This window comes from Ambystoma mexicanum, chromosome 8 (assembly GCF_040938575.1).
Source record: "Ambystoma mexicanum isolate Mex_15411 chromosome 8, UKY_AmexF1_1, whole genome shotgun sequence".
NCBI lineage: Eukaryota > Metazoa > Chordata > Amphibia > Caudata > Ambystomatidae > Ambystoma > Ambystoma mexicanum.
The window spans coordinates 1,399,766,132-1,399,779,830 of NC_090929.1; the positions used below are offsets into that span (position 1 = coordinate 1,399,766,132).

The 13,699-nt window shown below is 43.0% G+C and overlaps 1 protein-coding gene across 1 annotated transcript in view; it reads left to right on the forward strand.

The window, feature by feature from the left end:
• Positions 1-13,699, forward strand: part of HPSE2 (heparanase 2 (inactive)) — a 2,768,318-nt gene that overhangs the window by 2,027,711 nt on the left and 726,908 nt on the right. The gene's annotated exons all lie outside the window — the stretch shown is intronic.

Consider the following 13,699-nt stretch of genomic DNA (forward strand, 5'->3'; position numbering starts at 1 on the left):
AGTCCAGCACTTTTTTCACACAGATGTCCGCGATAGCTTCCCATAACTTACTTTTTCAAGATCTTTTTAATCAATAATATAAGCAAACAATAAAGAAAAGGGAGAAAGAAAAGAGTAAAATACAAGCATTACAATTTTGAGTTACTATTGTGTGCATGATTAAATTTCAAATCACTAAACAATATCACATAATATACTAGTAAACTGTTCAGAAAATCAAAAATTAAAATCAATGTTCTAAATGATTTACTAGAACAGGTGCAATGTTGTGATTATGTAAAGGTTAGATTTGATACCAATACTAAATGGGCAAATCAGATTGAAAAGATCTGTATAATGTTGTCTTGTCAAGAGTGTCTGGCAAGTGTCTTTTCTAGACGTTTTGGTGGTAATGTTATTATATCTACCCTGGAGGTATAAGGATCAGAGGCAGCATATGCTGCTCTATATGATGCAGGGATCTGTGGTCACGGTGATGTTTCAGATTTGGGTTTAACGGGTATCCAATATTAGGCACACATTCACCCATTATTGTACTAAGCTTGTATATGGTTCTACTATGGTCTTGCCAATATAGAGCAGATTTTGTATGGTGCCTGAAGTGCCATCAAAGGTTTCATCAACACACTGATTTACTCATGTCAAAACCATTCTGAACAAGAACAATTTAATACACATGTGGGATGGTTTAGGATGAATTGGTAAATATGGGAAAAATGTATTAAAGAGGCATGCAGTGACTGGATGTACACAGATATCTGCATCATAAAGGAATCATATTGGAAATGTCCCCTAGTAATGATGTTATTTTCAAATGGAATAGCCCATACACTTTAAGGCCATGGTGCCTATTTTGCCAAACTGAAGTAGAGAACATTAAACGTTTCTTTCTTTTTTGCCCTTGCTATCCTAAGCATAAGGAAATATGACTCACACAATTATTTACTATGTGCGGTACTTCTACATCTGCTGAGGCTATTTTATTATGTAAATCAATTGAATATGATTTCGTTTTGAGGGGCGAAATTAATGGCATATGGAAACTGAGGAGTGCAAAACTATGACTTTTTTGCAAGAGTGACTTATTTTATTATCATTGCTTTATGAATAGCAAAGTGATTTTTGTTCATCCTTTGGTGGAAATTACATTGGAGAATTTGGGTAGGGTGATTTTAGGAACTGTTCATCAGAATGACATTTGTTTTATTTTTGCAAGGACCAGTGAAAATCAATTTGCATTTAACAGAAAAGTAGGCTAGTCTTTGGATTTTTTTTTGAGAGATTTCACTTTCTTTGCCAGGCACATCATCAATGTACATTTAAAACAATGTATTTTACAGTTAAAGTCCATTTGTAATACATATTTAACACACAACAATATCAATGAATCAAAGAAAATCATTATTTCAAACATATACATCTCAGTAAAACAGTACTCCAACTTCATTCCATAAGAACAAATAGTCCTATTTTATGCTATGATATTAAAAATAAGTAAAATATGTTTCCAAAATGTCATACATAATATGCAAGCATCATTATTCCCACCCATGAATATAGACCATAATTCCTCGGGTGAGTATTTGCATTCCAAGTCAGCAGGCACTAGAAAAGTCTGCCTTAAATTGAACAGTGAGAAGCAAACCATTAGCAGATGTTTCACTGTCTCGATACATTTGTCTCCACATAAACAACATAGGGGCTGATTCATGGAAGTATTTGCGCCGAAAAACAGCGATTTGTACGCCATTCTACCCGCAAATCCCCATTTGTTAACCAGGGATTTGAGGGCAGAATGGCGCACAAATCACCGTTTTTCGGCGCAAATAATTCCATGCATTAGCTTCTTAGTCTCTCATTTCTTGGAATCAAGGTCCAAGCCCCAGTGATCTCTAAGGTGTGTACAGTGTTAAATTTGACTTTCAAATAGTCCCAAATGTAATAATTACCCACAAAATGACAAGTAGAACTACTCTTGCATTTAGAGTCATATTTCAAAAACAATTCTGCATTCATTTTTGTAGATAAATCGACCATCATTTGTTCCATGCACAGTTAATAAAGTAAACCTTTCACTAAGATTCTAAAGTTCTGAAGCGACATCCACAAAGGATACCCAGTATGGAAATTTGACCATCTTTCAGCAATGCTTCCTATTTTGTTTAGGGTACTATCTCACATGCGGTTTTCCCCAAGTGTTTAAAACATCATCAAGAATCCGAGTTAAAAAGCCATTAGGGGGATTCACCAGCTTCCTTTGTAAGGCAGCTCAGATCAACCTTTGCATTAATGCACTGAAAAATAAACTTGAGGTAGATAAACACTCCCGGATTATAACGGGGAAGTCTCAAGAGTCTCCTCAGAATATTCAATTCTAGTTTAATCAATGCAGAAATTCCTCAAGTGCCCAGATCTCCACTCCATGAAGCAGAACCGGTAAAATCCTGGTAAGATACAACCTAATCAATATTTCAACAAAGAGCCCAGCACCCTTAGATGCAAAAGAGCGAATGGCACCCGCTACCTGCACAGCTTTAATTTGTATCTGTAGATTGCCATTCAGCCTCCCATCAAGGTTGATGCCCATATATTTATAGGAACTACTTCGATGCACTCTGAATTCAGCGTCCATTTTCTTTGCTGGATCTTTTTGTTTTTAGGTTGCGAATATCATGATCTTGGTTTTAGCAATGTTAATTTTAAGTGCGTTTTGCTGAGCGTTGATGTGAAGATAGTACAATGGGAACTGTTAACCACCAGGGGTGAGATCTAGCAATGCCAGCTCATCAGCGTAAGCCAACCATTGAAAACTGGCATTGCCTAATTTTGGGGGAATTGATTTGGGATTAGTAATACCAACACCCAAATCTGACAGATATAAATTTAAAAGGAATGGTGCAAAAATGCACCCCTGCTTAAGACCCATGCATGTGTTAATCCAGCTGGTCATGGCTCCATGCGGACTCAAGCAGACTCTCACTCGGGTGTTCTCTTGCAGGTTGATATCATCTACAATAGTCCCATAGGTATGTTCTGATGTTCTAATTTAGCCCACAATCTATTCCTGTCGACCATGTTGAAGGCCGCGATGAAGTCAATGAAGGCCACATAGACAGAGATATCACGAATCATCCAGGCCTGCTACACAGTTGCTAGGCCATAAAGAGTGCATATGGAAACTAAGGCACAATAACCATATACCCTAGTGACACGACAGACACAAGGTTCGCTTTCCAAACAAGTCTGGTTTATTTCAAAGTATCTCAATCGGCCGACTGGGTCTCACCGTCCCACAACGTTTGTTCCCAGACCTCGTGAAACACAAGAGAGCGAGCAACGCTCAAGCAGCAATATATATACATAACATACAATCTTTACGAAGGCAATTCTATCCGCCCATAAACGTATCATTCAGGCTATGGTTCGGTGATCGACAGTAGTGACAAATATGACACGTTATGACAAGTCCTCATTCAGTCTAATCACAGTTATTCTAGCAATAGCAGCAGAGACAGCTTTCTGTTATGGGGAACATAGAGCTCTTAGTTCAGCAAAGATATCATGTTCGTAGCAGAGAAACATTCCTTAGCACGTTATCTGTGTGTTTCGGTTCATGATCTAAGGGTCAGACAGTTCTAAAGCAGAAAATACCACTCTCCACGAAGGAGTACCGCTAGAAGAATATAATTCATGTTTTAACTGCCTTTTACTACAGCGTTTGCTAGACAGGCCAGCACCTGGACTACTGATTAGATGCGGCTTCTGCTCGCCTTCAAGGACTTAGTGAGAGAGAAGAACAATGTATCTCTTCATAGTTTGACGTTCCTGTCTGTATTAGTATTTCAGCATTCAGGCCGTGGCCTTGCACCGTGTGTGAGTTTGAAGCATAGAATACATTTTGCAAAGCGTTTTGACAGAAAAGAAAAAAGCAAATGGCAGACATTTCACAAAATAAACACCCTCTGGTTACATGGACGATTCTGCGATTGCGATGTTTGTCACCTGATGCGATTGGTTTCTGGCCAACATACTATACATACTTTAGGGTCGTTTCTGGTCTAACACAGTGGTCACTAGAGCAAGCTCATTTATCGTGGTGTTATACCTTTCCTAGCCTCTTTGGCTGAGAGGAATGATGGTTTTATCCTCTATCCAAAGGGTCAGCTCCTCAAGTAATACCCTGTCAACAATTTTGGCAGGAGCATCTAATATGGCTAAAAGTCGATGACTCTGAAGATCTTTATGGCAGTCTTTTTTTAAACACAGGAATAATAATGCCATCCTTCCAAGAAGACAGAAGGCTCTGTGTGGTGCTAATCCATTGAAACAACCAATAGAGCGCCCTGGCCCAGGTTATAGGATCAGCCTTAATAGGAAGGTTACAAAGGTTGTATGGGCCAGGGGCTCTTGAGCGCTTGATGGAAACAATAATTTTAGCAACATCAGGCAGACACTTAGTGAGAGTTCAACAGTGCCAGCCGGGTCGTCTCGACATCACTGGCAAAGGTACTAGCAGCCCCCAATATCATTTGGATATGGCTAATCCAATCCTTCTTAATGACACCACACACATCCCTGCCACATCTTTCATCACCATTGAGAATTTTCCAAAAGCTTCTATGATCATTTTTGGATACGCTAAAGACCAAACTCCACCACTAACCACACTTTTTATCCCATCTGTACCTTTCGAGCCAAGGGTGGTAGTTGGAACTAAGTTTGTTCACTGAGTGTGCATGCAGCACACAATGCAAAACTTTGTTTAGACTGATTACATAGATCAAAGCAGCCTTTTCTTGTCCCTGGTGACAATATCAAATATGTGTTGATGTGTCACTTTCAGACAACCCCATTACGATAGAAACTTCCAGCATTAAAACTAATGCTAGCTTTGATAGTCTCAACACAATTCACAGTCTCATTAGTATATAAGTACGAGTCGCACTATCATACGAATACACCAAAAACCGGTCCCGAGCCACATTAGAAGCCAGCTTAATACCTTGAGTGTTCCAAGAAATACAATTAAGTTGGGCATTGATGTCTAAAATTCCCTGTGTGTCTTGGCAAGTGGGTGGTCCCTTCAGAGCAAGATAAACAATGCTGGGAAAGTGGTTGCTCTCTTGGCAATGGAAAGCAGACATGTCATCAATCAGAGAAAGGGATTGTGTAGCGAAACCATAGTCAGTGATACTGGCTGAGTTATTAGCCATTCGAGTGTATTGCAGGGGGTTATTAGAAAGGCAATTGCCATTGATCAAATGGAAGCCAAAAGAATACCTCAACGTAGCCTAGGCAATACCCTGACCACAAGTGTTCTAGCCTAGCACAAGAGGGTAGACCTGAAAGTAACTCCTGGTCTTCCCCATTCCCATAAGTGTCTCTGTGAATCCTGGAGTTAAAGTCTCCGCACAGAAGAATGGGAACCCGACTTCCAGTTTTATTAAGAATGGTTTTCATCTCCACGAGTAGGTCGCGATGATGGACTTAATAGGTGGGATCATACACATTAATGATGACATTCATTTCTCAAACCTTCAGCTTTACCCTCACCAGGTAGCGTTATTCTTCCTATCCAGACATTTTTCGAGTTGCATGTCACTTCAACAAGCTGGAGGGAATTCTTGCTGCCCAGCATCAGACCACCCTTAGTCCTGCCTCTAAGGCCTTGTATGGCCGATTTCGGTAAGATAGTCCAGCTGTCAATGGTAAGTGGCTGGGTTAAGCATGTTTCCTGGAGGGCAATCACACAAACACTGTCACCTCAATTAGGCCATCCTGTTCAGACAGGTGTGAATATTCCACAAAAGCAACAGTAAAGAGAGACAAGGAATTGGTAGCCATTTTCTGCTGTAATAACCGCTCCCAATGACTGTGGAGGGAGAAAAAGTATGAAGATGCATCTCCTGCACTTCCTCTGGATAATCCTTGAGATTGTAATTGGAGAAGGCCAGGAGACGATAGGATGGCAAAACCAATCAAAATGGTGGAGGAGTCCTGCCTCATGAGAAGGGGAAGAGATGAGGCTGAAGAGAGGGAGGCAGAAAAAGACAGCAGCACTCCATCGGTGATGCTCATCCCTTTGAAATGGTGAAGGAGAATGATGGGTGGGCCCAGCCCAGCTAAACTCATTCTTGCGGGTCAATCAAAGGAAGATTACCACATGGACATGATGGACAATGAAGTTATGGTAATGGAAACGAGTAAGGTGACAGTTTTGGTATTTAAGCAAGACTATGGCAAGATCCTAATGTTTACTGGTGTCTTTGAGGAGAGAGTTGCTAAATCAGATGACAGGGTGGCAGTACTGGAAAAGAGGGTGGCTGAAAAGAAAATGTCATATCAGCAACATTTTGTCACAGAGATCTAATATTCACACAACAGGCTTACCAGAAAGGGGCAGCCAATTGAATTCCACCATAGGGTCTTCCGTAGGATTTTGGATCTGCAACCAGGAAAGTCCCTGGTGACTAAGAGGGCAGTTCCCTAAAGACCCATAGATCTGCACATGGTCATCTGCCTAGATGCTTCATTGTGAGGTTTCTGTGTTACCCAGTTAAGGACATGCTAATCTGAATAGCCACAGATCTACAACCAGTATATCGGGTATTATGATATTTATTGGCTGCAGGAATCCACTAGTGGCCCCTATGAGGCTACTTTATATATATTTTTTATTTTATTTTATTATTTATTGATTTATAGGGCGACGAAAGCCTGTGGGCATTAGGGCCCTATGACAAAAAACGCATGGTGCAACACTAATAAATGGGACAAGAGAGAGGCACAGGTTGGGGCCTAACAAAGGGCAGTGTGGGGTCTCAGTGGAATAGCAGGGTTTTCATCTATCGACAGAATTTTTTTAATTATTTAAGTAGACTTAGATCTGATGGAAGGGAGTTCCAGATTTTGGCAGCCTGCACAGGGAATGATCTTCCCAGGATGTTAGCACGTTTGAAATTGGGATTTCTGACCAAGACGAGTGTAGATGAACATAAACTCCTTGGGGGTTCGTAAATAGACACACAATCTTTAATGTAAACTGGAAGGTTACCATATAAGGCTTTATGGACAAGAGTTGCTGCCCTGAAATGTAGTCTGGCAATGATAGGGAGCCAGTGGAGGTACCGTTGACAGTGCGAGTATGGTATCTTTGGGATTTTTCCTTGACAATTTTGCCTTGACAATGCAAACTGTATTGTTTTGTATTACCTGGATTGCCTGTATGTTTTCTTTTGTGGGTACTGATCAGGAGGTAATTTCCGTAGTCCAGCCTGGATAGAATAATTACTCTGAGGTAGTGGGAGCAGTTTCTCACAGTCTGATTCACATGTGCTTCAGAATTTAGTAGGGAATCTAGATGGAAACCTAGAGTTTAACTCTCTTAGATACTTGAATGCAACAGTAGTGTATGGAACAAGACAGGTACCTAAGATCAAGTTTGGAGCTTGCATGTGCTGTGCCAGATGTCAACAACTCAGTTTTATTGCTGTTGAGGCACATCCAGTTTGAGTTCATCCACACCTCGATGTGATCATGTGAGGTTTACAAATTGGATGAGTCAAGATAGTAATCTTCAGAGAGCTCAAAGAGTAACTGTCTATCATTTGTATAATTCGAAAAAACACATTAAGGTTTTCCAAGAGGTTGCATAATGGCCTGATGTACAAATTAAAAAGCAGGGGGGACATACAGGCTCCCTGCGGGACGCCAAAGGTTATGGGTGCCGACGGTGAAGCTGCATCTCTCCAGCAGACTCTGGATATGCGCTGCGAGAGAAAGGACTGTACCAATTTGATGGTATAACGGTCTAAAGGGTGAAATGCTGCAGAAAAGTCCAGTAGTACGAGTATGCCAACATTGCCTTTATCTGTGATGCCCAACATATGGGATTGGAGGTCCAAGAGTGTAGTCTCTGTGCTGTAGTGCGGAGGAAAACCAGATTGTCTACAGTGAAGGATGTTGTTTGTTTCAATACTGGAGTTGCGTAGTAGCGCTTTTGTCCATTATTTTTAGCAAGAAATTGCAATTTGTAATCGGAAGTAGGTTGCTTGGTTCTTTTGGGTCAAAGCCTGGTTTCTTAAAAAAAAAAAAAGGAGTGGACAAATCTGACAAGAAAAGGGGGAAAGATTTCCTTATGTTCCAGGATGAGGTTAGGTGGAATCACATTTTCCGGGCATTCCAAGGGGCGTAGGGAGGACAGCGTATTCATCATGTCTGAGATTGTAATGGGGGAAATTTGAATTTAGCAGATTCCTCCTTGTGTACTATTTTGTGGGGAAGTAGACGGATGATCATATTTTTATTTAGTTTGAGTTTAATCTTAGAACATGCCTTGTCAACTTTTGCCTCAAAAGCCAGCTGTATATTGAGACAGTCTTCGTCCATTGGGGCCATGAGTGTAGTTGGATTGCCTGGCTTCTCCAAGGATTTGACGATATTGAAGAGCTTTTTGGTGTTATTATTGGAATCCTTGATTTGCTTGTTAAAAGAGGTTTTTCTTAGTGTCACATATTTCCAGTTTATACTTTTTGTCTAAGGCTTTCCAAGTAATTTATGTTGTTTCTGATGGGCATTTTAGCCATTTTGACTCAATTCCTGGGTGCACAGTTTTTGATGGGAAATGTTCTAACTAGTTTGCTCCTAATAGGGGCTATTTTGTCTAGCATAGAGTGTAAAGATAGGTTGAAAGAGTCAACCAGGGTCGCTGGGGTATCAAGATCTGATGTAGCATCCATTAGTATGTGCAGACATTTTTCCAGATTATTACCATTAACTCTTTTGAAGTTGTGGTTTGAGACCCGTTTTTGTGGATTCTTCCCTTTAGGAGTCAGGTGTTGAAATAGAGTCTTAAAGATTATTGAGTAGTGGTCTGACCAGATACAGGGTAAAGTGCTGCCAATTTGTATAGAGGGGTTCTTAGCCGCAACCAAGTCAAGGGTATTCCCTTTGTTATGAATTGACAAATTAAATAAAAATAATAATAATAATTTGGCATTTATATAGTGCTACAAACCCTCAGGTATCTGAGGGCCGCGGTGTGTGGTGCTTATTTATCGACCTCGGAAGGATGAAAGACTGAGTTTGGACCCTGCCGGGATTCGAACCTGCGTTAGCAGGCTCTGCACCAATGTCAAAGCGAGCGCTTCTACTCGCTGTGCCACTTGACCGGCTTATTGTTAGCTGCATAGTATTCTATGTTGCTTAATGCATTTTCAAGAGCAATAGCTTCCTTGTCAGTGTTGTTACGCCAATGGTTGAGGTCCCCAACAAATTGGGTCACACAGTTTGGTCCTTGTAGGTCATTAAGGATGTGTATGATTTTATAATTGAAATTTGGCATGTTTTTGGGGGACGATAGATTAAGACAATAGTAATGCAACTTCGGGTAGTATGAGTCATTTTGACTTGGAGAATCTCACATTCAGTGCACGTACAGGGTGCTTGTAACAGACCTAGTTGCTTTTTTGCAATAATTGGGACACCACCCCCAGGACCTACAGGGCGGTTTATGCAGACAGTAGTAAATCCTTCAGGCATGGCTAGGGCAACTAGTGGACCACTTGTTTCTGAAGTCCAGGCCACAGTAAGGCATAATATACCTAGGTTGAGCTCTACAATGTAATTGTGTATGTTTGTTGCATGTTTGGGAAGGGAACAAGTGGTTAATAAGGCACATTTCAACACCGTTATTGACAGTGGTTTCATAAGCAGAGTGTTAGTACTTAGGTCAATCATGTCAGGAAATGAGGGGCCACTTTCCTCAGGCTGACATACATGTGGAGCAGTCATGCCGAGGGTACTGAGGGATAAGGGGACTTTTCTCGTCTTCTTCCATGTTCTGTCGGGCGACCATAGAAGGTAGAAGAACATCTGTGAAAATAACAGGGTGAGAAGAGGTCACGTCAGGAGAATGTGCAATTAAAGGTATAATATTTACTGAATTGGCTAACTCGATTGGTGCAGGAGCGTCAGAAGTGACTTTGTAAGAAGCAGTAGGGAAATGTTGTTCTGACAGAGCTCTGGGTAAAGGGTATAGTCTCATACGGAGGCATTTATCAATAATAGCTAGTTTGTTGGCTTTCTGGGCGGTGAGTAATAGGTTGATTTTATCAAGGTAACCCATCTTGAGGCAGAGTAAAGGCAAGCAGCCAGCAAGACTGCCTGACCACAGTATTCCGAAGATCTATATGGCTTATCAGGACCCTGCGTGAAGCGTTTCCATTTCCCTTTCTTTCCTGTTGCTTCCCGTGGTCCCCTCCCCCGTCCCCGCCCGCCCTCCAACCGTGATTAGCTAAACTACATGCTCCTGTGCCCGACCTAGAGACGGGCCCTGCTGTTTGCACCTCACACTTTTCCTGCGCCCCAGGTGAGAGAACGTGGCCTGTGGACCCCTTGTGCCCAGACCACCACTGATTGAGCTGCCCTGCTGCCCCCAGGCCCCGCGTGCAGGGTTTCCATTTCCCTTTCACCTGTGTTGCTTCCCGTGGTCCACTCCCCCTTGCCGCCTCCCCGCCCGCCCTCCAACCGTGATTGGCTAAACTATAGGCTCCTGTGCCCGACCTGGAGACAGGCCATGCCGTGTGCGCCTCACACTTTTCCTGTGCCCTAGGTGAGAGAACGTGGCCTGTGGAGCCCTTGGGTCCAGACCACCGCTGATTGAGCTGCCCTGCTGCCCCCAGACCCCCGCGTGCAGCGTTTCCATATCCCTTTCCCTCGTGTTGCTTCCCTTGGTCCACTCCCACCTCCCTGCCTGCCCTCTAACCGTGATTGGCTATATAACCAGTCATAACTGACCTCCCCAGGGATGCCACCTGCGCGGCAGCACGTGTGGCTAAGGGTCCCAAGGAAAAGGGCAGCTCCTACATTGGTGGCTCTAAGATTTGTAGGCAGGTGTCCGCAGGGAAAGCAAAGGAAGCCAGCAGCCAACAGACACCAACAAAACTGTAAGTGTGGCATGGGTGGGGTGTAGAGCAATTACTCTACTCCAGAAAACCCTCACCACTCTACCTTACCTTTCCATAACGTGGACTGTCATAGAATTACAACATGCATACTTAGAGACTTGTGACCACCAGCCTAAATCCATTCTTGGCCGGACTGTAAATGTTGCACTGCATTACGCACTAACATACTAGCCAATGTTAACTAGTGCCACACCTATAGAGAATAGTCAAGATTAGCCTGCGCCACTTTAAGGTGTAATAATGTTAACATGTGCCACACTTAGATGGAATTCTTAACCTTAGCCTGCGTCGCATCTAGATAGAAATGTGAATGTTAGAACACGTAAATGAAACTGTGAATGATGACTAGTGTAACACCTGAATAGAATCGTGATCACTAGCCTGCCTCACATCTAGACAGAGTATTGAAAATTAGCAACCGCCACAATCCGATGGAATAGTCAATGGTAGCAAGCATCACACCTAGACATAATTGCAAGGACAGTGATGCCAACTAACCAATCCACTAACAATTTCACCCCTCTGCATACACCTCTCAAACTCTAACCAAACACACCCACAAGCCTAAAACGCAGCAATCCGCACAAACTTCACTACACTGCAACAACAAAACAAACCGCACATAGACCGACACAACAGCACACGATGACTACCGACCATAAAACACCCGAAGCCCAGCCAACTGACCCACCGGGCTGGGGCTGCCAACAGCACATCGCTGCTATCTTGCACTTTTCCAGCGTACTCCCACTCTCCCTCTTTCAGAGCCGCCCGAGCGCCAGGGGACCACTCTGGTGGTGATAGTGTGTGGTACAAATATCCTTCAACATTAACATTAAGTCTGCCTAGGGTGTACATATAGAAGCACTTACTGGGAGGTGTGCCTGGTATGTAGCAAAAGGAGAGAGAGTAGCGTCTTGCTGTTGCAGCCGGACGCAAAGAGATCTGCCAGGTAGAAAAGCTTCAGTATTAAGTGCTTTACCTAGCCACCTTAAAACGTCTGGTGAATGTTGTTACGCATAACTTTGTTGACCTCTAGAAGGTCCCGCATTTCATCACCCCAATACGATCCTAATTAATGGAAAGAGTGGCCAATGGTTTTATTTGCTGTCTTAGCTTTTCTGTTCAGTCATGTTGTGGGGTTTGGTAGCATTAGTGGAGTATTACAAGTATACCATTATAATTTTGGTTGATTGGCATCACCTGTCTCCAAATTGAGCTGTTTTCCATGAGGGAGGCTCGCTTGCATGCCTCTAGCTAGGGCTTGGGGAGAATGGTGGCTACATTGTTAGATCAGCTGATATCTATATGTATTCCTTTTGCCAAGATTTTCAGTGTTTGTTTAGTGCAGCCTCTACCTGCTGCCATGTTCTGATAATTGGTATGGTGGGACGGAGTCTAAAATGGCAGCAGCAGATGATGACAGTTACGTTTCAATGTTGTCCTTTTCAAATGTTGAGGTCTGCCTAATGCAGAAATGCCAAGTACCCAAGGCTGATCGCACAGCTCCTGCACAGCTCCTGCCTCCACAGAATGCTGCACCAAGGCTGAGGGGGCCTTCCAGCTCAGATTCCACCAGCTGGAATCAGGGAGGTCATTGACACTCTGCCTGAGATCCAAGCTGGTGTGTTCCTGGTGTGGAGGGAGCCCTACAGTCTGGAATCTGCCATGGGTCCCATGTGATTTTGAATTATGGTAGGTTAGAAGCTGGGCCCTGCGGCAGAAGGGTAATCGGTCCTAGACAGTAGTGGGTTGTCACTTTGAGGGCTTGACAAAGGGGTAGGGACTGCATATTTGTGCCTTTGCTGGGTCCCGGAAACTGGTTGTAGTCCCAGTTGTGGCCCTGATTCCTTATTGTCATTATTTTAGGTGTGCTCCTCATGGGCAGCAATGCGTCCAAGTCTAATCATTAACCAGTCCTTTTTCAAACGAATGTCAGCAGTCTAATCAATCGTCAGTGGCCACCTGTCATGAGGGCTCATATGTAGGGTGATATCAGACTGCTGAGATACATTTTGCTCATCATGATTTATGATGAATAGCCAGATGATGTAAGGGGCACCGAAATATGTTGTGTTTCTACCCTTCATCCTCTCCTCCTAGGTGGAAGATACAATCTTTGTCCCAACCCCACTGACAAATGTGTAGTCCATGGCATGAGATGTACAGGGTCCATTCTCAATCTTCAGTGCAGATTGTTGGGGTTGGAAGGGCTAGACAGTCAGATATGGATATGGATTTATTTCTGCCCATTTGTTCTGTTGGGGTCAGGTCATCCTTATCACTCTACTATTTGTAATAAAATACACATTTTCTGCTCTAAAATAGGATGAAATGGGGCAGCAAGGGGGTGTTCCTTTTTTTAACCTCATTTTATTTAACTGCGAAAGTAACAACAATATGACAGTCCATCAAAACTAGCATTGTTTACAACCTCCTTGTTCTGCAGTTTAACCCCTCCACACACCCGTGGCCCTCCTGACCCTCATCTCCCATCCCTTCATCTCCCACCCCCCGTGAAACACAAGGACCTCTCTCTTTTTTCCCCCTGGAGAGGGTGTCAATCCTATTCTATCTCCACTAATCAGAGTCTTTGCGGACAGCACTGTATCCTGTAGTCACCCTTCAGGAAGGGCAGGACTTCCCTCCAATCTGTTGTGAATCGTGTGTGGCCGTTTTGCAAGGTATAGGTCACCCACTCCAACAGCACCAAATCTCACACCTTTCACAGC